The 22,757-nt window shown below is 49.2% G+C and overlaps 6 non-coding genes across 6 annotated transcripts; all 6 read right to left on the reverse strand.

The window, feature by feature from the left end:
* Nucleotides 1-2,755: 2,755 nt before the first annotated feature.
* On the reverse strand, nucleotides 2,756-2,841 carry trnay-gua (transfer RNA tyrosine (anticodon GUA)). The gene is given in 2 exon segments: nucleotides 2,756-2,791; nucleotides 2,805-2,841. It is a non-coding gene; the product is annotated as a tRNA-Tyr (tRNA).
* Nucleotides 2,842-6,192: 3,351 nt separating this feature from the next.
* trnay-gua (transfer RNA tyrosine (anticodon GUA)) lies at nucleotides 6,193-6,278 on the reverse strand. The gene is given in 2 exon segments: nucleotides 6,193-6,228; nucleotides 6,242-6,278. It is a non-coding gene; the product is annotated as a tRNA-Tyr (tRNA).
* Nucleotides 6,279-9,918: 3,640 nt separating this feature from the next.
* On the reverse strand, nucleotides 9,919-10,004 carry trnay-gua (transfer RNA tyrosine (anticodon GUA)). The gene is given in 2 exon segments: nucleotides 9,919-9,954; nucleotides 9,968-10,004. It is a non-coding gene; the product is annotated as a tRNA-Tyr (tRNA).
* Nucleotides 10,005-13,354: 3,350 nt separating this feature from the next.
* On the reverse strand, nucleotides 13,355-13,440 carry trnay-gua (transfer RNA tyrosine (anticodon GUA)). Its single transcript is given in 2 exon segments — nucleotides 13,355-13,390; nucleotides 13,404-13,440. It is a non-coding gene; the product is annotated as a tRNA-Tyr (tRNA).
* A 4,110-nt stretch (nucleotides 13,441-17,550) lies between these two features.
* trnay-gua (transfer RNA tyrosine (anticodon GUA)) lies at nucleotides 17,551-17,638 on the reverse strand. Its single transcript is given in 2 exon segments — nucleotides 17,551-17,586; nucleotides 17,602-17,638. It is a non-coding gene; the product is annotated as a tRNA-Tyr (tRNA).
* Nucleotides 17,639-19,746: 2,108 nt separating this feature from the next.
* Nucleotides 19,747-19,819, reverse strand: trnaa-agc (transfer RNA alanine (anticodon AGC)). The gene has a single exon. It is a non-coding gene; the product is annotated as a tRNA-Ala (tRNA).
* Between the last annotated feature and the right edge of the window lie 2,938 nt (nucleotides 19,820-22,757).

A 22,757-nucleotide genomic window follows, 5' to 3' on the forward strand; every position in this document is an offset into this window, starting at 1 on the left:
GCAATCTGGCTTTTCCTCATATCTGCTTTCAACGCAGCAGATTTCCCCCTTTCCTTTGACTGAGACACGTTCATGTCCCTCTCCGCCGTCCCTATATTTTGTGCATTCCAAACTTCAGAGCAATTTAATGAGACGAGTGCCTCTGGATACAAAATGTCAATGGAGAATGCGAGCATCGATCTCGCTACCTCTCGCATGCTATGCGAACGCTCTACCATTTGAGCTAATTCCCCAGCACATCCGGTTCACCTCCTGTAATTTGCTCAGCGCCACAAGCACCATTGCATCCCTGCCGCTGAATACCGAATGCACAATCAGCAGCTCACACACAGACACACTCATTCAACCATCAACCAACCACTCAGACACACATACGGTCGCTCTCTGCCACTGTCACCTTTCATGTCCCCAAATGACAATTCATTCTCCTGCATGAAAAGAATTATACTTCTGTCTATTTCTACAGCCGGTTGTGACGGCAGTTGGAATTGATATTGGCATACGGGCACCGGTTGGAAACGGACAAAAGCGCAAGACACAGACACTGAAGTACTAGGGACAGGACTAGGATACAGGGCGATGGCAAGGACATGGACAGGAAAACTAGGAACCTGGAACAGGACTGAACAAGGGAGCTAGGAGCCCGGGCTTGGACTCCGAGCCAGAGACTGCACAAGAACCTCGGCCCCAGAACCACGCAAGGACGCGGCTTGGCAAGCAGGCGGGACGAGACTTGAAAATTGAGACTTGAGGAGAGGCGAGGCGAGGCTGGAGACTGGAGTCAGGAGACCTGAGGCGAGGCGAGGCTGCAGACTGGATGCAGGAGACTTGAGGCGAGGCGAGGCTGTAGGCTAGAGGCGAGGCTTGGCAGGCTCCTCCTGGGCAGGGCGCGTTACTCCTGGGCAGGGCGCGGATCAACACCCGACGTAGGCAAGTGACAGGAAGGGACAGAACCAACCCCAGATACCGGCAAGACGGCCTGGCTTACCTGGGCGGAGGAAAGGGACAGGAAGGGAGATAGGAACATGGTGGCTCCAGTACAAGACTGCAGGCATGACGAGGCGAGGGTTTCCAGCAAGCCAAGGCAAGCGTTTCCAACAAGACAAGGCGCGGATTTCCAGCAAGACAAAGCGAGGGTTTCCAACAAGACAAGGCAGCGCTTCAGGCGAGGAAACAGAAGGCAGAGCAACGGATATAAGGAGTAAGTACAAGAACAATCCAGCAACCACGCCCTGGTCTCTGGAGGTATTTATGCAGCCAGCGCCAACGAGCATCAGCTGTCTCAGTTAGCTCAACAAGGATAGAAACAGGGTAGAAAGGAATACCTGGAGCAACGGTCGAAGGACCGGACCGTGAACCGGAAAATGGATTTCACGGACCGGACTGTGACATATATCTAGACTTCAAAGTAGCGACAGAAATTCGATGTAGAATCACTTCCTCATGCAGACACCGAAACAAACCGTGCAATGCGTCGCTCTCGTGAACATGCAGATGCCCCTCAGCTGAAATCTGGCCCCTCAACACCCACATATCAACAACAGCACCACTGTTAGCAACCTTCCCGCATTCACCTTTCCTGTATAATTACGCCACGGAGGGAACTCATGTGTCAGAAGCAGGACTTCTTCATGAACAAAGGAGATGGCCGCGTCATCCATTTCTTCTGGATTGTAAAACTCCAACTACCACTCAACAGTCTGCTGGAAATCTACGCTGCTATCAAAGTGAACATTCTCGGATCTGCCCTTCCTGTCTATTTCGTTGCCGCTTTCTCCGACAATTTCGGAAAACTACAGGCAAATGTTAAATCTCCTGAAAAGCTCAATGACTGAATTTCATCATCACTGGACGATTTGCCTCTCTCCTGGCCGGTGATAGCAGGGACAAAACACTGCAGTCATACGCACACTGCAAACCAGCTGTTCCAAGAGCTCGCTTGAGCAGGGCGCTCAAATCTCATGCTCCTGTACATTTTACTCACATCTGCCTCTTCTGTTTCACAACTCCCACTTCAAAGCTCTTGCAGAAATGTGAAGATTTTTCTCCCGACTTGTGCCACCACACAGTTGAGCCAAATTCCACCTCAGCGGATATACGGGAACGAGATAAGGCCGATAACAATGTCGTCAGCTGCTTTCGCTTTCAACGGTGCCCTCCAACCATGTGCCGAAATTCAGATTCTGGCATCCCTTGCTCGTGCAGTTTGGAATCGCTCATCCTGGACTGATTGCTAAATGTCTTCCAACGAAGAGGTCACCGATGTTCCATCTGGGAATTTGTGTCGGTCTCTTCCTCAGTACACTTGCTACGCGCGGCCTCTCTGGTGATGAATATCTGTCACCTGTCAAGTAGGAGGTCGTGCACAATTCTGATTTGATGGAGGCAGACGTGAGAGCACGGAGGAACATCTGGTGAAATTTCTGAATGCCTGCTTCGCTGCCGCTGCTACTGCATTTTAAAATTACAGTAAGCGAGGAATGAGTGTCCTCATCATCTAACTATATCCAATCTAATATTTGTATCTTTGTATAACTTTAGGACATGTGAGAGTTGTTGTACTGTCAGAGCAGCAAGCGTGAGGACATATCGCTCTGAAATGTGACCCAGTGATCTGCTGGCCTTGCCTGTTATGTGATTAGATGCCTCTGTATTCTACCTCGTCACGACTCGGAGCAATTCGGACTGCAGTCTTGTGACACCGAGAGGCTCTGTAGTACGGAATTGATGATCCGCGTAGTAAAAGAAGTCCCGATCCATCGAGCCGGATTCGAACCAGCGACCTAACGATGACTCCATTTCCTCTACAGTCCTCCGCTCTACCAACTGAGCTATCGAAGGACAAGCGACTCCAAGCTTCGCCACGCTGGCTCCTACCGACAATGATTATACAGATTTTCATCCTGGTGTCGTTCGACCCAGAGCAACAGCCTGCCAAATGTAATATCTAGTCCTTCCAGCACTAGGGGCCACAGGCGACCGGATGAAGCACATAACCGAGCTTATCACCATTCTCGGTGCGCCTCCAACACAGCTCTTTGATCTTCTTTGCTTCTCAAAATCAAAGGCTGCTCAGCTTTCTCTTTTCGCCCAGAGTCTAGGGCAATTTCCTTTCGACCACTTAACTGATTTCTGTCTGAATGGACACCTGCTGCTCATATACTACTGAAGCACCAGCTGCCAGCTGGCTCTTCCTAGTATCTGCTTTCAAGGCAGCAGATTTCCCCGTTTCCTTTACTGAGACACGATCCTATCTCTCTCCGCCACACCTATCTTCTCTACATTCCAAACTTCTCAGCAACTTGATGAGACGAGTGCCTCTGGATACAAAACGTCAATGGAGAATGCGAGCATCCATCTCGCTACCTCTCGCATGCTAAGCGAGCGCTCTACCATTTGAGCTAATTCCCCAGCACATCCAATTCACCTCCTGTAATTTCGTCTGCGCCACAAGCACCATTGCATGCTTGCCGCTGCTCACCTTTGCGCAATCATCAGCTCACACACAGACACACTCACTCAATCATCAACCAACCACTCAGACACACATACGGTCGCTCTCTGCCACTGTCACCTTTCATGTTCCCAAACGACAATTCATTCTCCAGCATGCAAAGAATTATCCTTTTGTCTATTTTTACAACCGATTGTTATTGCAGTTGGAATTGATATCTCCACTTCAACGGAGCGACAAACATTCAGCGTACAATCACTTCATCACAGAGACACCGAAACATTGCGTGTAATGCGTCGCTTCCGTGAACATGAATATTCACCTCAGCTGAAATCTGGCCCTCAATACCCACATATCACCAACAACACCACAGTTAGCAACATTTCCGCATTCACCTTTCCTGGATCATTACGCCCCGGCGGAAACTCATGTGTCAGAAGCAGAACATCATGAACCAAGGAGATGGCCGCGTCATTCATGTCTTCTGGCAGATTGTAAATCTCCATCTACGACTCAACATTCTGGTGGAAATCTACACTGCTGTCAAAGGAGCAATCTCGGATCCGCCATACCTGCCTATTTCGTTGCTGCATTCTCCGACACTTTTGGAAATGTACAGCCAAATGACAAATCAGCTGAACAGCTCAATGATTGAATTCCATCATCACGGGACGATTTACTTCTCTCCGGGTTGATAATAGGAGGGACAACACACTGCAGACATACGCACACTGGAAACCTGCTGTTCCATGAGCTCGCTTGTGCAGGACGATCCAATTTCATGCTCCTGTACACTTAATGCAGATCTGCCTCTTCTGTTTCACAGCTCCCACTTCAAACCTTTTGCAGAAATATGGAGATTTTTCTCCCGACTTCTGCCACCACATTAGTTGAGCCTCATTGCAACTCAGCGGATACATGGAAACGACATAAGGTCGTTAACAGTGTCGTCAGCTGCCTTCGTTTTCAACGATGCCCTCCAACGATGCGCCGGTATTCAGATTCTGGCATCCCTTCCTCGTGCATTTTGGAATCGCTCAACCTACACTGATTGCTAAATGTCTTCCAACGAAGAGGTCACCGATGTTCCATCTGGGCCTTTGTGTCAGTCCTTCCTCTGTGCACTTGCTACGCCCGGCCTCTCCGGTGATGATTATCTGTTACCTGTCAAGTAGGAGGCCGTGCACAATTCTGATTTGATGGAGGCAGACATGTGAGCACGGAGGAACATCTGGTGAAACTTGCGAAAGTCCTGCTTCGCTGCCGCTGCTATGTGTGATCCGAAATCTCCGGAGGGGAATATCCTGAACCCTCGGCTTTGCCTGTTGCTTTGCGGCAGGGACCTGGGTGGATACGCTCGGCAGAGATGGTACTCGGTGCTCGGTGTTGGAGGGCCGGTCGGAAGATCGAAGTTTTCGGACGGACTCAGAATAGGACTGTGGGCGGGTGCTTCCAGAACGCTGTATCAGCAGTTTCGCGGCGCTGGAAACTCATGGCAGGGGGAGTTTCTTCCTTCTACCGTCTGCGTGAGATGATGAGGCCATCAGGTCTTTGAAACTTTTTTTTCGGTGCCCATGGTCTGCTCTTATCAAATTACGGTATTACTTCGCACTGTTGTAACTATTTGGTAGAATTGTGTGTTTTTTGTCAATTTTAGTCTTGGTCAATAGACAATGGGCAATAGATAATAGGTGCAGAAGTAGAGCATTCCGCCCTTCGAGCCAGCACAGCCATTCGCTGTCATCATGGCTGATCATCCACAATCCGTATCCAGTTCCTGCCTTATCCTCATAACCTTTGATAGCGCTATCTTTAAGAGCTCTATCCATCTCTTTCTTGAAAGCATTCAGAGACTTGCCCTCCACAGCCTTCTGGAGCAGAGCATTCCGTGTATCCGCCACTCTCTGGGTGAAAAATTTCTTCTTCAACTCCGTTCGAAATGGCCTACCCCTAATTCTTAAACTGTGGCCTTTGGTTCTGGACTCATTCATCAGCGGGAACATGCTTCCTGCCTGCAGCGTGTCCAATCCCTTAATAATCTTATTGTTTCAATCAGATGGCCTCTCATCCTTCTAAATTCCAGTGTATACAAGCCCAGTCGCTCCAATCGTTCAACAGACTACTGTCCCGCCATCCCGAGAATTAATCTTGTGAACCTACCTTGCACTCCCTCAATAGCAAGACTGTCCTTCCTCAGATTTGGGGACCAAAACTGCACACAGTACTCCAGGTGGGGTCTCACCAGGGCCCTGTACAGATGCAGAAGGAACTCTTTGCTCCTATACTCAATTCCCCTTGTTATGAAAGCCAGCATGACATTAGCTTTCTTCACTGCCTGCTGTACTTGCATGCTTACTTTCAGTGACTGATGTTCAAATCTGTCTTGTGTTTCTGTGATATCATACCGGAGGAACATTGTATCATTTTTTAACGCATGTATTTTAAACTTACAGTAAACGAGGACTGAGTGTCCTCATCATCTAATTATATCCAATCTAATATTTCTATCTTTGTGTTACTTTAGGACGAGTGAGAGTTGTCGTACTGTCAGAGCAGCAAGCGTGAGGACATAGCGCTCTGAAATGTCATCCAGTGATCTGCTGGCCTTGCCTGTTATGTGATTAGATGCCTCTGTATTCTACCTCGTCACGACTCGGAGCAATTCGGACTGCAGTCTTGTGCCACCGAGAAGCTCTGTAGTACGGAATTGATGATCGGCGTAGTAAAAGAAGTCACGATCCTTCGAGCCGGATTCGAACCAGCGACCTAAGGATGACTCCATTTCCTCTACAGTCCTCCGCTCTACCAACTGAGCTATCGAAGGAAAAGCGACACCAAGCTTCGCCACGTTGGCTCCTACCGACAATGATTATACAGATTTTCATCCTGGTGTCTCTCGACCCAGAGCAACAGCCTGCCAATTGTAATATCTAGTCCTTCCAGCACTAGGGGCCACAGGCGACCGGATGACGCACAGCATCGAGCTTAACAGCATTCTCGGTGCGACTGCAACACAGCTCTTTGATCCTCCTTGCTTGACAAAACCAAAGGCCACTCAGCTTTCTCATTTCGCCCAATGTTCAGGGCAATTTCTTTTTGACCACTTTACTCATTTCTGTCTGAGTGGTCTCCTGCAGCTCATGCATTACTGAAACACCAGCTGCCAGCTAGCTTTTCTTCGTATCTGCCTTTAACGCAGCACAGCTACGACATTTCCCGCTTTCCTTTTACTGAGACACGTTCATGTCCCTCTCTGCTACCCCTATATTTTGTGCATTCCAAACTTCAGAGCAATTTAATCGGATGAGTGCCTCTGGATACAAAATGTCAATGGAGAATGCGACCATCCATCTCGCTACCTCTCGCATGTTAAGCGAGCGCTCTACCATTTGAGCTAATTCCCCAGCACATCCGATCCACCTTCTGTAATTTGCTCAGCACCACAAGCACCATTGCAGGCCTGCCGCTGAATACCGTTGCACAATCAGCAGCTCACACACAGACACACTCACTCAATCATCGACCAACCACTCAGACACACATACGGTCGCTCTCTGCCACTGTCACTTTTCATGTTCCCAAACGACAATTCATTCTCCTGCATGAAAAGAATTATCCTTCTGTCTATTTTTACAACCGATTGTAACGGCAGTTGGAATTGATATTGTCATACGGGCACGGGCTGGAAACGGACCCAAGTACAAGACACAGACACTGAAGTACTAGGGACAGGACTAGGATACAGGGCGATGGCAAGGACATGGACAGGAAAACCAGGAACCTGGAACAGGACTGAACAAGGGAGCTAGGAGCCCGAACTTGGACTCCGAGCCAGAGACTGCACAAAGACCCAGTACCTGGGTCTTGCCTCTGGCTCGGCCCCAGAACCAGGCAAGGACGAGTCTTTGAAGGCAGGCGGGACGGGACCTGAGACTTGAGACTTGAGACTTGAGGCGTGGCGAGGCTGGAGACTGGAGTCAGGAAGCTTGAGTCGAGGCGGGGCTGGAGACTGGAGGCCGGAGACTTGAGGTGAGTCGAGGCTGAAGGCCGCAGACTTGAGGCAAGGCGAGGCTGGAGGCTGGAGACTTGAGGCAACGCAAGGCTGGAGGCTGCAGACTTGAGGCGAGGCTTAGCAGGTTCCTCCTGGGCAGGGCGCGGATCACCACCCAACAGAGGCAAATGACAGGACGGGACAGAACCAACCCCAGATAACGGCAAGACGGCCTGGCTTACCTGGGCGGAGGCAAGGGTTAGGAAGGGAGCTAGGAACAGGGTGGCTACAGTACAAGACTGTAGGCATGACGAGGCTATAGTTTCCAGCAAGACAAGGCGAGCGTTTCCAGGAAGAGAAGGTGAGGGTTTCCAGCAAGACAAGGCGAGCGTTTCCAGCAAAACAAGGAGAGCGCTTCCTGCAAGACAGGGCAGGGCTTCAGGAGAGGAAACAGAAGGCAGTGGAAGGGATACAATGTGTTAGGACAAGAACAATCCAGCAACCACGCCCTGGTCTCTGAAGGTAGGTATGCAGCCAGCGCCAACGAGAATCAGCTGCCTCAATTAGCTCAACAAGGACAGAAACAGGGTAGAATGGAAAACCTGGAGCAAGGGTCGATGAACCGGACCGGGAACCGGAATATGGACATCACGGACCGAACTATAACAGATATCTAGACTTCAAAGTAGCGACAAAAATTCGGCGTAAAATCACTTCCTCATGGAGACGCCGAAACATACCGTGCAATGCGTCGCTTCCGTGAACATGCAAATGCCCCTCAGCTGAAATCAGGCCCCTCAACGCCAACTTATCACCATGTTAGCAACCTTCCCGCATTCACCTTTACTGTATTATTACGCCACGGAGGGAACTCTTGTGTCAGAAGCAGAACATCTTCGTGAACCAAGGCAATGGCCGCGTCATGCATTTCTTCTGGCAGATTGTAAAACTGCATCAGCGACACAACATTGTCCTGGAATTCTACACTGCTATCAAACAGAGCATTCTCGGATCTGCCGTTCCTGTCTATTTCGTTGCCGCATTCTCGGACAGTTTTGGAAAACTACAGCCAAATGACAAATCAGCTGAAAAGCCCAATGACTGAATTCCATCATCAATGGACGATTTGCCTCTCTCCGGGACGCTGATAGGAGGGACAAAACACTGCAGACATATGCACACTTCAAACCTGCTGTTCCAAGCGCTCGCTTCTGCAGGGCGCTCCAATTTCATGTTGCTGTACACCTAATGAACATCTGACTCTTCTGTTTCACAGCTCTCACTTCAAATCACTCGCAGAAATATGAAGATTTTGCTCCGGACTTGCGCCACCCACAGATGAGCCGAATTCCACCTCAACGGATATATGGAAACGACATAAGGGCGATGGCAATGCCGTCAGCTGCCTTCACTTTCAACGGTGCCCTCCAACGATCAGCCGAAATTCAGATTCTGGCATCCCTTGCTCCTGCAGTTTGGAATCGCTCATCCTTGACTGATTGCTAAATGTCTTCCAACGAAGAGGTCACCGATGTTCCATCTGGGCCTTTGTGTCGGTCTCTTCCTCTCTACACATGCTACACGCGGCCTCCCCGGTGATGCATATCTGTTATCTGTCAGGTAGGAGGCCGTGCACCATTCCGCATTGATGGAGGCAGACGTGATGCACGGAGGAACATCTGGTGAAACTTCGGAAATGCCTGCTTCACTGCCGCGGCTACTGTGTGATCGGATATCTCCGGAGGGAAATGCCCCGAATTCACGGTTTTGCCTGTTGCTTGGCAGCCGGGGCCCGGGTGGAAGCTTTCGGCAGAGAGGTTGCTCGGTGCTTGGTGTCGGAGCGCTGGTCGGTGGCTGGAAGTTTTCGGACGGACTCAGACTTTGGACTGTGGTCGGTTGCTTCCAGGACACTGCATCGGCAAGTTCGAGCCGCTGGAAGCTCATGGCAGGGGGATTTTCTTCCTTCTACCGTCTGCGTGAGGTGACGATGCAATCGGGTCTTTGAGACTTTTTTTTCCGTGCCCATGGTCTGCTCTTATCAAATTGCGGTATTGCTTTGCACTGCTTAACTATATGGTAGAATTATGTAGTTTTTGTCGCTTTTAGTCTTGGTTTGTTTTGTGTTTCTGTGATATCATACCTGAGGAACATGGTATCATTTTAAATGCATGCATTTTAAAATTACAGTAAGCGAGGACTGAGTGTCCTCATCATCTAATTATATCCTCTCTAATATTTCTATGTTTGTGTTAGTTTAGGACGAGTGAGAGTTGTCGTACTGTCAGAGCAGCAAGCGTGAGGATATAGCGCTCTGAAATGTGATCCAGTGATCTACTGGCCTTGCCTGTTATGTGATTAGACGCCTCTGTATTCTATCCCGTCACGAGTCGGAGCAATTCGCACTGCAGTCTTGTGCCACCGAGAAGCTCTGTAGTACGGAATTGATGATCGGCATAGTAAAATAAAGTCCCGATCCTTCGAGCCGGATTCGAACCAGCGACCTAAGGATGACTCCATTTCCTCTACAGTCCTCCGCTCTACCAACTGAGCTATCGAAGGAAAAGCGACACCAAGCTTCGCCACGTTGGCTCCTACCGACAATGATTATACAGATTTTCATCCTGGTGTCTTTCGACCCAGAGCAACAGCCTGCCAATTGTAATATCTAGTCCTTCCAGCACTAGGGGCCACAGGCGACCGGATGACGCACATGACCGAGCTTATCACCATTCTCGGTGCGCCTCCAACACGGCTCTTTGATCTTCTTTGCTTGTCAAAATCAAAGGCTGCTCAGCTTTCTCTTTTCGCCCAGAGTCTAGGGCAATTTCCTTTCGACCACTTAATTGATTTCTGTCTGAATGGACACCTGCTGCTCATATACTACTGAAGCACCAGCTGCCAGCTGGCTCTTCCTAGTATCTGCTTTCAAGGCAGCAGATTTCCCCGTTTCCTTTACTGAGACACGATCCTATCTCTCTCCGCCACACCTATCTTCTCTACATTTCAAACTTCTCAGCAACTTGATGAGACGAGTGCCTCTGGATACAAAACGTCAATGGAGAATGCGAGCATCCATCTCGCTACCTCTCGCATGCTAAGCGAGCGCTCTACCATTTGAGCTAATTCCCCAGCACATCCAATTCACCTCCTGTAATTTCGTCTGCGCCACAAGCACCATTGCATGCTTGCCGCTGCTCACCTTTGCGCAATCATCAGCTCACACACAGACACACTCACTCAATCATCAACCAACCACTCAGACACACATACGGTCGCTCTCTGCCACTGTCACCTTTCATGTTCCCAAACGACAATTCATTCTATCGCATGCAAAGAATTATCCTTCTGTCTATTTTTACAACCGATTGTTATTGCAGATGGAATTGATATCTCCACTTCAACGTAGCGACAAACATTCAGCGTACAATCACTTCATCACAGAGACACCGAAACATTCCGTGTAATGCGTCGCTTCCGTAAACATGCATATTCACCTCAGCTGAAATCTGGCCCTCAATACCCACATATCACCAACAACACCACAGTTAGCATCATTTCCGCATTCACCTTTCCTGGATCATTACGCCCCGGCGGAAACTCATGTGTCAGAAACAGAACATCATGAACCAAGGAGATGGCCGCGTCATTCATTTCTTCTGGCAGATTGTAAATCTCCATCTACGACTCAACATTCTGGTGGAAATCTACACTGCTGTCAAAGGAACAATCTTGGATCCGCCATACCTGCCTATTTCGTTGCCGCATTCTCCGACACTTTTGGAAATGTACAGCCAAATGACAAATCAGCTGAACAGCTCAATGATTGAATTCCATCATCACGGGACGATTTGCTTCTCTCCGGGTCGATGATAGGAGGGACAACAGACTGCAGACATACGCACACTGCAAACCTGCTGTTCCAAGAGCTCGCTTGTGCAGGACGATCCAATTTCATGGTCCTGTACACTTAATGCAGATCTGCCTCTTCTGTTTCACAGCTCCCACTTCAAACCTCTTGCAGAAATATGGAGATTTTTCTCCCGACTTCTGCCACCACATTAGTTGAGCCTCATTGCAACTCAGCGGATATATGGAAACGACATAAGGTCGTTAACAGTGTCGTCAGCTGCCTTCGTTTTCAACGATGCCCTCCAACGATCAGCCGAAATTCAGATTCTGGCATCCCTTCCTCGTGCATTTTGGAATCTCTCAACCTACACTGATTGCTAAATGTCTTCCAACGAAGAGGTCACCGATGTTCCATCTGGGCCTTTGTGTCAGTCCTTCCTCTGTACACTTGCTACGCCCGGCCTCTCCGGTGATGATTATCTGTTACCTGTCCAGTAGGAGGCCGTGCACAATTCTGATTTGATGGAGGCAGACATGTGAGCACGGAGGAACATCTGGTGAAACTTGTGAAAGTCCTGCTTCGCTGCCGCTGCAATGTGTGATCCGAAATCTCCGGAGGGGAATATCCTGAATCCTCGGCTTTGCCTGTTGCTTTGCGGCCGGGACCTGGGTGGATGCGCTCGGCAGAGATGGTACTCGGTGCTCGGTGTCGGAGGGCCGGTCGGAAGATCGAAGTTTTCGGACGGACTCAGAATAGGACTGTGGGCGGGTGCTTCCAGACCGCTGTATCAGCAGTTTCGCGGCGCTGGAAACTCACGGCAGGGGGAGTTTCTTCCTTCTACCGTTGCGTGAGATGATGAGGCCATCAGGTCTTTGAAACTTTTTTTTCGGTGCCCATGGTCTGCTCTTATCAAATTACGGTATTACTTCGCACTGTTGTCACTATTTGGTAGAATTGTGTGTTTTTTGTCAATTTTAGTCTTGGTCAATAGACAATGGGCAATAGATAATAGGTGCAGAAGTACAACATTCCGCCCTTCGAGCCAGCACAGCCACTCGCTGTCATCATGGCTGATCATCCACAATCTGTATCCAGTTCCTGCCTTATCCCCATAACCTTTGATAGCGCTATCTTTAAGAGCTCTATCCATCTCTTTCTTGAAAGCGTTCAGAGACTTGCACTCCACAGCCTTCTGGGGCAGAGCATTCCGTTTATCCGCCGCTCTCTGGGTGAAAAATTTCTTCTTCAACTCCGTTCGAAATGGCCTACCCCTAATTCTTAAGCTGTGGTCTTTGGTTCTGGACTTATTCATCAGCGGGAACATGCTTACTACCTGCAGCGTGTCCAATCCCTTAATAATCTTATTGTTTCAATCAGATGCCCTCTCATCCTTCTAAATTCCAGTGTATACAAGCCCAGTCGCTCCAATCTTTCAACAGAAGACGGTCCCGCCATCCCGAGAATTAATCTTGTGAACCTACCTTGCACTCCCTCAATAGCAAGACTGTCCTTCCTCAGATTTGGGGACCAAAACTGCACACAGTACTACAGGTGGAGTCTCACCAGGGCCCTGTACAGCTGCAGAAGGAACTCTTTGCTCCTATACTCAATTCCCCTTGTTATGAAGGCCAGCATGACATTAGCTTTCTTCACTGCCTGCAGTACTTGCATGCTTACTTTCAGTGACTGATGTTCAAATCTGTCCTGTGTTTCTGTGATATCATACCGGAGGAACATTGTATCATTTTTTAACGCATGTATTTTAAACTTACAGTAAACGAGGACTGAGTGTCCTCATCATCTAATTATATCCAATCTAATATTTCTATCTTTGTGTTACTTTCGGACGAGTGAGAGTTGTCGTACTGTTGGAGCAGCAAGCGTGAGGACATAGCGCTCTGAAATGTCATCCAGTGATCTGCTGCCCTTGCCTGTTATGTGATTAGATGCCTCCGTATTCTATCCCGTCACGAGTCGGAGCAATTCGCACTGCAGTCTTGTGCCACCGAGAAGCTCTGTAGTACGGAATTGATGATCGGCGTAGTAAAAGAAGTCCCGATCCTTCGAGCCGGATTCGAACCAGCGACCTAAGGATGACTCCATTTCCTCTACAGTCGTCCGCTCTACCAGCTGAGCTATCGAAGGAAAAGCGACAACAAGATTCGCGATGTTGGCCCCTACCGACAATGATTATGCAGATTTTCATCCTGGTGCCTCTCGACCCACAGCAACGGCCTGCCAATTGCAATATCTAGTCCTTCCAGCACTAGGGGCCACAGGCGACCGGATGACGCACATCATCGAGCTTAACACCATTCTCGGTGCGACTCCAACACAGCTCTTTGATCTTCTTTGCTTGTCAAAATCAAAGGCTACTCATCTTTCTCATTTCGCCCCGTGTCCAGGGCTAATTCCTATTGAGCACTGAACTGATTGCTATCTGAATGGTCGCCTGCAGCTCATGCATTACTGAGAGACCAGCTGCCAGCTAGCTTTTCCTCCTACCTGATTTCAACGCACCTTCGACATGTCCGTCTTTCCTTTGCCTGAGACACGTTCCTCTCCATCTCCGCCACCCCTACCTTTTGTGCATTCCAACATTCAGAGCAATTTGATGAGACGAGTGCCTCTGAATACAAAATGTCAATGGAGAACGCGAGCATCGATCTCGCTAACTCTCGCATGCTAAGCGAGTGCTCTTGCATTTGAGCTAATTCCCCAGCACATCCAGTTCCCCTCCTGTAATTTGCTCTGCGCCCCAAGAACCATTGCATGCCTGCCACTGCTCACCGTTGCACAATCATTAGCTCGCACACAGACACACTCACTCAATCATCAACGAACCACCCTGACACACATACGGTCGCTCTCTGCCCCTGTCACCTTTCATGTCCCCGAACGACAATCCATTCGCCAGCATGCAAAGAATTATCCTTCTATTTTTACAACCGATCGTTATTGCAGTTGGAATTGATATCTCCACTTAAATGTAGTGAGAAACATTCGGCATACAATCACTTCTTCACAAAGACACCGAAACATAACGTGTAATGCATCGCTTCCGTGAACATGCGTATTCACCTCTGCTGAAATCTGGTCCGTCAACACCCACATATCACAAGCAACACCACAGTTAGCAACCTTTCCAATTCAGAGTTCCTGTACTATTACGCCCCGGCGGGACCTTATGTGTCAGAAGCAGAACTTCATCATGAACCAAGGAGTTGTCCGCGTCATCCATTTCTTCTGGCAGGTTGTAAAGCTCCATCACCGACTCAACATTCTGCTGGAATTCTACACTGCTATCAAAGAGAGCATACTCAGATCTGCCGTTCCTGTCTATTTCGTTGCCGCATTCTCCGACACTTTTGGAAAAGTACAGCCAAATGACAAATCAGCTGAACAGCTCAATGACTGAATTCCATCATTACGGGACGATTTCCTTCTCTCCGGGTCGATGATAGAAGGTACAATCATCAGCTCACACACAGACACACTCACTCAATCATCCACCAACCACTCAGACACACACGCGGTCGCTCTCTGCCACTGTCACCTTTCATGTCCCCAAACGACAATTCATTCTCCTCCATGAAAAGAATTATATTTCTGTTTATTTCTATAACCGATAGTGACGGCAGTTGGAATTGATATTGGCATACGGGCACCGGGTGGAAACGGACAAAAGCGCAAGACACAGACACTGAATTACTAGGGACAGGAGTAGGATACAGGGCGATGGCAATGACATAGACAGGAAAACTAGAAGGGAGCTAGGAGCCCGGGCTTGGACTCCGAGCCAGAGACTGCACAAGAACCTCGGCCGCAGAGCCAGGCAAGGACGCGGTTTGGCAGGCAGGCGGGACGAGACTTGAGATTTGAGGCGAGGCTGGAGACTGGAGTCAGGAAACGAGGCGATGCGAGGCTGGAGACCGGAGGCAGGAGACTTGAGGCGAGGCGAGGCTGGAGACCGGAGGCAGGAGACTTGAGGCGAGGCGAGGCTGGAGGCTGGACACTTGAGGCGAGGCTTGGCAGGCTCCTCCTGGGCAGGGCGCGGATCACCACCCGACAGAGGCAAGTGACAGGAAGGGACAGAACCAACCCCAGATATAGGCAAGACGGCCTGGCCTACCTGGGCGGAGGAAAGGGACAAGAAGGGAGCTAGGAACATGGTGGCTCCAGTACAAGACTGCAGGCATGACGAGGCGAGAGTTTCCAGCAAGCCAAGGCGAGCGTTTCCAGCAAGACAAGGCAGGGCTTCAGGCGAGGAAACAGAAGGCAGAGGAACGGATACAAGGACTAAGGACAAGAACAATCCAGCAACCACGCCCTGGTCTCTGGAGGTATTTATGCAGCCAACGCCAACGAGCATCAGCTGCCTCAGTTAGCTCAACAAGGACAGAAACAGGGTAGAAAGGAAAACCTGGGGCAAGAGTCGAAGGACCGGACCGTGAACCGGAATATGGACTTCACGGACCGGACTATGACAGATATCTGGACTTCAAAGTAGCGACAAAAATTCAGCGTAGAATCACTTCCTCATGCAGACACCGAAACAAACCGTGCAAAGCGTCGTTTCCGTGAACATGCAGATGCCCCTCAGCTGAAATCTGGCCCCTCAACACTTACATATCACCAACAGCACCACTGTTAGCAACCTTCCCGCATTCACCTTTCCTGTATAATTACGCCACGGAGGGAACTCATGTGTCAAAAGCAGGACTTCTTCATGAACCAAGGAGATGGCCGCGTCATCCATTTCTTCTGGATTGTAAAACTCCAACTACCACTCAACAGTCTGCTGGAAATCTACGCTGCTATCAAAGTGAACATTCTCGGATCTGCCGTTCCTGTCTATTTCTTTGCCGCATTCTCCGACAATTTTGGAAAACTACAGTCAAATGTTAAATCTCCTGAAAAGCTCAATGACTGAATTTCATCATCACTGGACGATTTGCCTCTCTCCTGGCCGGTGATAGGAGGGACAAAACACTGCAGACATACGCACAATGCAAACCAGCCGTTCCAAGAGCTCGCTTGTGCAGGGCGCTCCAATCTCATGCTCCTGTCCACTTTACTCACATCTGCCTCTTCTGTTTCACAACTCCCACTTCAAAGCTCTTGCAAAAATATGAAGATTTTCTCCCGACTTGTGCTACCATACAGTTGAGCCAAATTCCACCTCAGCGGATATACGGGAACGAGATAAGGCCGATAACAATGTCGTCAGCTGCTTTCGCTTTCAACGGTGCCCTCCAACCATGTGCCGAAATTCAGATTCTGGCATCCCTTGCTCGTGCAGTTTGGAATCGCTCAACCTAGACTGATTGCTAAATGTCTTCCAACGAAGAGGTCACCGATGTTCCACCTGGGACTTTGTGTCGGTCTCTTCCTCAGTACACTTGCTACGCGCGGCCTCTCTGGTGATGAATATCTGTCACCTGTCAAGTAGGAGGCCGTGCGCAATTCTGATTTGATGGGGGCAGACGTGAGAGCACGGAGGAATATCTCGTGAAATTTCTGAAATGCCTGCTTCGCTGCCGCTGCTACGGTGTGATCTGAAATCTCCGGAGGGGAATGCCCCGAATCCTCGGCTTTGCCTGTTGCTTGGCGGTCGGGACCCGGATGGATTCGTTCGGCAGAGAGATTGCTTGGTGCTCGGTGTCGTAGCGCTGGTCGGAGGATCGAAATTTTCGGACGGACTCAAAGTTTGGACTGTGGTCAGGTGCTTCCAGGACGCTGCAGCGGCAAGTTCGCGGCGCTGGAAGCTCATGGCAGGGAGAGTTTCTTCCTTCTACCGTCTGCGTGAGATGACGAGGCCATCGGGTCTTTGAGATTTTTTTTCCGTGCCCATGGTCTGCTCTTATCAAATTGCGGTATTGCTTTGCACTGCTTAGTCTTGGTCTGTTTTGTGTTTCTGTGATATCATACCGGAGGAACATGGGATCATTTTTAACGCATGCATTTCAAAATTGCAGTAAACGAGGACTGATCATATCTAATCATCTCTAATCTAATATTTCCATCTTTGTGTTACTTTAGAACGAGTGAGATTTGTCGTACTGTCAGAGCAGCAAGCGTGAGGACATATCGCTCTGAAATGTGACCCAGTGATCTGCTGCCCTTGCCTGTTATGTGATTAGATGCCCTGTTTTCTATCCTGTCACGAGTCGGAGCAATTCGGACTGCAGTCTTGTGCCACCGAGAAGCTCTGTAATGCGGATTTGATGATCGGCGTAGTAAAAGAAGTCCCACTCCTTCGAGCCGGATTCGAACCAGCGACCTAAGGATGCCTCCATTTTTCCTCTACAGTCCTCCGCTCTACCAACTGAGCTATCGAAGGAAAAGCGACAACAAGATTCGCCATGTTGGCCATTACCGACAATGATTATGCAGATTTTCATCCTGGTGTCTCTGGACCCACAGCAACGGCCTACCAATTGCAATATCTAGTCCTTCCAGCACTAGGGGCCACAGGCGACCGGATGACGCACATCACCGAGCTTATCACCATTCTCGGTGCGACTCCAACACAGCTCTTTGATCCTCTTTGCTTGACAAAACCAAAGGGCACTCAGCTTTCTCATTTCGCCCAGTGTTCAGGGCAATTTCTTTTTGACCACTTAACTCAGTTCTGTCTGAGTGGTCGCCTGCAGCTCATGCATTACTGAAACACCAGCTGCCAGCTAGCTTTTCGTCCTACCTGCCTTCAACGCAGCAGACCTTCGACATCTCCGTCTTTCCTTTGCCTGAGACGCGTTCCTCTCCATCTCCGCCACACCTACCTTTTGTGCATTCCAACATTCAGAGCAATTTGATGAGACGAGTGCCTCTGAATACAAAATGTCAATGGAGAATGCGAGCATCGATCTCGCTACCTCTCGCATGCTAAGCGAGCGCTCTACCACTTGAGCTCATTCCCCAGCACATCCAGTTCCCCTCCTGTAATTTGCTCTGCGCCACAAGCACCATTGCATGGCTGCTACTGCTCACCGTTGCACAATCAGCAGCTCACACACAGTCACACTCACTCAATCATCAACCAACCACTCCGACACACATACGGTCGCTCTCTGCCCCTGTCACCTTTCATGTCCCCGAACGACAAATCATTCTCCAGCATGCAAAGAATTATCCTTCTATTTTTACAACCGATTGTTCTTGCAGCTGGAATTGATATCTCCACTTAAATGTAGTGACAAACATTCGGCGTACAATCACTTAATCACAGAGACACCGAAACATAACGTGTAATGCATCGCTTCCGTGAACATGCGTATTCACCTCCGCTGAAATCTGGCCCGTCAACACCCACATATCACAAGCAACACCAAAGTTAGCAACCTTTCGAATTCAGAGTTCCTGTACTATTACGCCCCGGCGGGACCTCATGTGTCAGAAGCAGAACTTCATCATGAACCAAGGAGTTGTCCGCGTCATCCAGTTCTTCTGGCAGGTTGTAAAGCTCCATGTAGGACTCAACATTTTGCTGGAATTCTACACTGCTATCAAAGAGAGCATACTCGGATCTGCCGTTCCTGTCTACAACACGGTGGATCATCTGGTGAAACTTCTAAAATGCCTTAATAAACGAGGACTGAGTGTCCTCATCATCTGATCTAATCTAATATTTCTATCTTTGTGTTCCTGTAGGACGAGTGAGTGCTGTCGTACTCTCAGAGCAGGAAGCGTGAGGACATAGCGCTCTGAAATGTGACCCAGTGATCTGCTGGCCTTGCCTGTTATGTGATAAGATGCCTGTGTATTCTACCTCGTCACGACTCGGAGCAATTCGGAGTGCAGTCTTGTGCCACCGAGAAGCTCTGTAGTACGGAATTGATGATCGGCGTAGTAAAAGAAGTCCCGCTCCATCGAGCCGGATTCGAACCAGCGACCTAAGGATGACTCCATTTCCTCTGCAGTCCTCCGTTCCTACAACTGAGCTATCGAAAGAAAAGCGACACCGAGCTTCGCCACGTTGGCTCCTACCGACAATGATTATGCAGATTTTCATCCTAGTGTCTCTCGACCCACAACAACGGCCTGCCAATTGCAATATCTAGTCCTTCCAACACTAGGGGCCGCAGGCGACCGGATGACGCACATCACCGAGCTTGTCACCATTCTCGGTGCGACTCCAACACAGCTCTTTGATCTTCTTTGCTTCTCAAAATCAAAGGTTATTCCGCTTTCCCATTTCCACCAGTGTCCAGGGCAATTTCCTTTCGACCACTTAACTGATTTATGTCTGAATGGTCGCCTGCTGCTCATGCATTACTGAAACACCAGCTGCCAGCTGGCTGTTCCTCATATCTGCTTTCAACGCAGCAGATTTCCCCCTTTCCTTTGACTGAGACACGTTCATGTTCCTCTCCGCCGTCCCTATATTTTGTGCATTCCAAACTTCAGAGCAATTTAATGAGACGAGTGCCTCTGGATACAAAATGTCAATGGAGAATGCGAGCATCGATCTCGCTACCTCTCGCATGCTAAGCGAGCGCTCTACCATTTGAGCTAATTCCCCAGCACATCCGGTTCACCTCCTGTAATTTGCTCAGCGCCACAAGCACCATTGCATGCCTGCCGCTGAATACCGTTGCACAATCAACAGCTCACAGACAGACACACTCACTCAATCATCAACCAACCACTCAGACACACATACGGTCGCTCTCTGCCACTGTCACCTTTCATGTTCCCAAACGGCAATTCATTCTATCGCATGCAAAGAATTATCCTTCTATTTTCACAACCGATTGTTATTGCAGTTGGAATTGATATCTCCACTTCAATGCAGCGACAAACATTCGGCGTACAATCACTTCCTCACAGAGACACCGAAACGTACCGTGTAATACGTCGCTTCCGTGAACATGCATATTCACGTCATCTGAAATCTGGCGCTGAATACCCACATATCACCAACAACACCACAGTTAGCAACATTTCCGCATTCACCTTTCCTGGATCATTACGCCCCGGCGGGAACTCATGTGTCAGAAACAGAACATCTTCATGAACCAAGGAGATGGCAGCGTCATTCATTTCTTCTGGCAGATTGTAAATCTCCATCTACGACTCAACGTTCTGTTGGAACTCTACACTGCACTCAAAGGAGCAATCTCGGATCCGCCATACCTGCCTATTTCGTTGCCGCATTCTCCGACACTTTTGGAAATGTACAGCCAAATAACAAATCAGATGAACAGCGCAATGACTGAATTCCATCATCACGGGACGATTTGCTTCTCTCCGGGTCGATGATAGGAGGGACAACACACTGCAGACAGACGCACACTGCAAACCTGCTGTTCCAAGAGCACGCTTGTGCAAGACGATTCAATTTCATGCTCCTGTACAGTTAATGCAGATCTGCCTCTTCTGTTTCACAGCTCCCACATCAAACCTCCTGCAGAAATATGGAAATTTTTCTCCCGACTTGTGCCACCACATTAGATCAGCCACATTGCAACTCAGCAGGTATATGGAAACGACATAAGGTCGTTAACAATGTCGTCAGCTGCCTTCGTTTTCAACGGCGCCCTCCAACGATGCGCCGGAATTCAGATTCTGGCATCCCTTCCTCGTGCAGTTTGGAATCGCTCAACCTAGACTGATTGCTAAATGTCTTCCAACGAAGAGGTCACCGATGTTCCATCTGGGCCTTTGTGTGGGTCTCTTCCTCTGTACACTTGCTACGCCCGGCCTTTCCGGTGATGAATATCTGTTACCTGTCAAGTAGGAGGCCGTGCACAATTCTGATTTGATGGAGGCAGACGTGAGTGCACGGAGGAACGTCTGGTGAAACTTCTGAAATGCCTGCTTCGCTGCCGCTGCGATGTGTGATCTGAAATCTCCGGAGGGGTATATCCTGAATCCTCGGCTTTGCCTGTTGCTTAGCGGCCGGTACCTGGGTGGATGCGCTCGGCAGAGATGGTACTCGGTGCTCGGTGTCGGAGGGCCGGTCGGAAGATCGAAGTTTTCGGACGGACTCAGAATAAGACTGTGGGCGGGTGCTTCCAGGACGCTCTATCAGCAGTTTCGCGGCGCTGGAAACTCATGGCAGGGGGAGTTTCTTCCTTCTACAGTCTGCGTGAGATGATGAGGCCATCAGGTCTTTGAAATTTTTTTTTCGATGCCCATGGTCTGCTCTTATCAAATTACGGTATTACTTTGCACTGTTGTAACTGTTTGGTAGCATTATGTGTTTTTTGCCAATTTTAGTCTTGGTCAATAGACAATGGGCAATAGATCATAGGTGCAGAAGTAGAGCATTCCGCCATTCGAGCCAGCACCGCCATTCACTGTCATCATGGCTGATCATCCACAATCTGCATCCAGTTCCTGTCTTATCCCCATAACCTTTGATAGCGCTATCTTTAAGAGCTCTATCCATCTCTTTCTTGAAAGCATTCAGAGACTTGGCCTCCACTGCCATCTGGGGCAGAGCATTCCATGTATCAACCACTCTCTGGGTGAAAAATTTCTTCATCAACTCTGTTCTAAATGGCCTACCCCTAATTCTTAAACTGTGGCCTTTGGTTTTCGACTCACCCATCAGCGGGAACATGCTTCCTGCCTGCAGCGTGTCCAATCCCTTAATAATCTTATATGTTTCAATCAGCTGCCCTCTCATCCTTCTAAATTCCAGTGTATACAAGCCCAGTCGCTCCAATCTTTCAACATATGACTGTCCCGTCATCCCGGGAATTAACCTTGTGAACCTACGCTGCACTCCCTCAATACCAAGACTGTCCTTCCTCAGATCTGGGGACAAAACTGCACACAGTACTCCAGGTGTGGTCTCACCAGGGCCCTGTACAGCTGCAGAAGGAACTCTGCCATCTGGCTTTTCCTCATATCTGCTTTCAACGCAGCAGATTTCCCCCTTTCCTTTGACTGAGACACGTTCATGTCCCTCTCCGCCGTCCCTATATTTTGTGCATTCCAAACTTCAGAGCAATTTAATGAGACGACTGCCTCTGGATACAAAATGTCAATGGAGAATGCGAGCATCGATGTCGCTACCTCTCGCATGCTAAGCGAACGCTCTACCCTTTGAGCTAATTCCCCAGCACATCCGGTTCACCTCCTGTAATTTACTCAGCGCCACAAGCACCATTGCATCCCTGCCGCTGAATACCGAATGCACAATCAGCAGCTCACACACAGACACACTCATTCAACCATCAACCAACCACTCAGACACACATACGGTCGCTCTCTGCCACTGTCACCTTTCATGTCCCCAAATGACAATTCATTCTCCTGTATGAAAAGAATTATACTTCTGTCTATTTCTACAGCCGGTTGTGACGGCAGTTGGAATTGATATTGGCATACGGGCACCGGTTGGAAACGGACAAAAGCGCAAGACACAGACACTGAAGTACTAGGGACAGGACTAGGATACAGGGCGATGGCAAGGACATGGACAGGAAAACTAGGAACCTGGAACAGGA

Source organism: Mobula birostris, chromosome 1 (genome assembly GCF_030028105.1).
Source record: "Mobula birostris isolate sMobBir1 chromosome 1, sMobBir1.hap1, whole genome shotgun sequence".
In the NCBI taxonomy this organism is placed as follows: domain Eukaryota; kingdom Metazoa; phylum Chordata; class Chondrichthyes; order Myliobatiformes; family Myliobatidae; genus Mobula; species Mobula birostris.